We start from the raw sequence: 689 nt of genomic DNA on the forward strand, positions 1-689 counted from the left end.
AATGCTAGGGGGTGGGACTAAGTCCCTCGTACTGCGGCCACTTCTGTCCTATTGTACCAGCCCAAGATGATAGGTGAGGGTGATTGTGGAGCAATTGGTGGAATGAAGATTGGCAAGGGAAACCGAAGTACTCAGAGAAAACCTGCCCCAGTGCCACTCTGTCCACCACAAATCCCACTTGACCAGACCCGGGATCGAACCCGGGCCCCCGGGATGGGAAACCAGCGACTAACTGCTTGAGCTCTGGCGTGGCCTCTAAATATATAGTAACTAAGGCTCAAGAAGCGCATAGAAATGCATGTAAGGTTTCATACAAAGTGTCGTAGTACTGCTGTCTGATTCTAACCAAAATTAGTCTGTATCAATAAAATTTAGTACAGTTCTCCATAGCAAAATTTCAAGAAATCCCGTTCAACTGTCCTCGAATTGTTGTATGGGGACAGACATTAAACGAATTTTTGGATCACGTGGTAGTGTAGTTAGTTGAGACATAATGCTACAAGCCAGAAGGTCACGGGTTCGATTGCAGATGAGGTCATCGGAATTTTCAGTTGACCTAGTATTTCCAGCCGCACTATGGCCGTGGAGTTGACTCAGCCTCTAACAGAAATGAGTGCCAGGTATCTCCCTGGGTATAGGGTGGCATCACGATTTTCTCATCATCTGTTGTAGTTCATACATCATCGTTA

This window comes from Cryptotermes secundus, unplaced genomic scaffold, assembly GCF_002891405.2.
Source record: "Cryptotermes secundus unplaced genomic scaffold, Csec_1.0 scaffold1080, whole genome shotgun sequence".
Classification (NCBI taxonomy): domain Eukaryota; kingdom Metazoa; phylum Arthropoda; class Insecta; order Blattodea; family Kalotermitidae; genus Cryptotermes; species Cryptotermes secundus.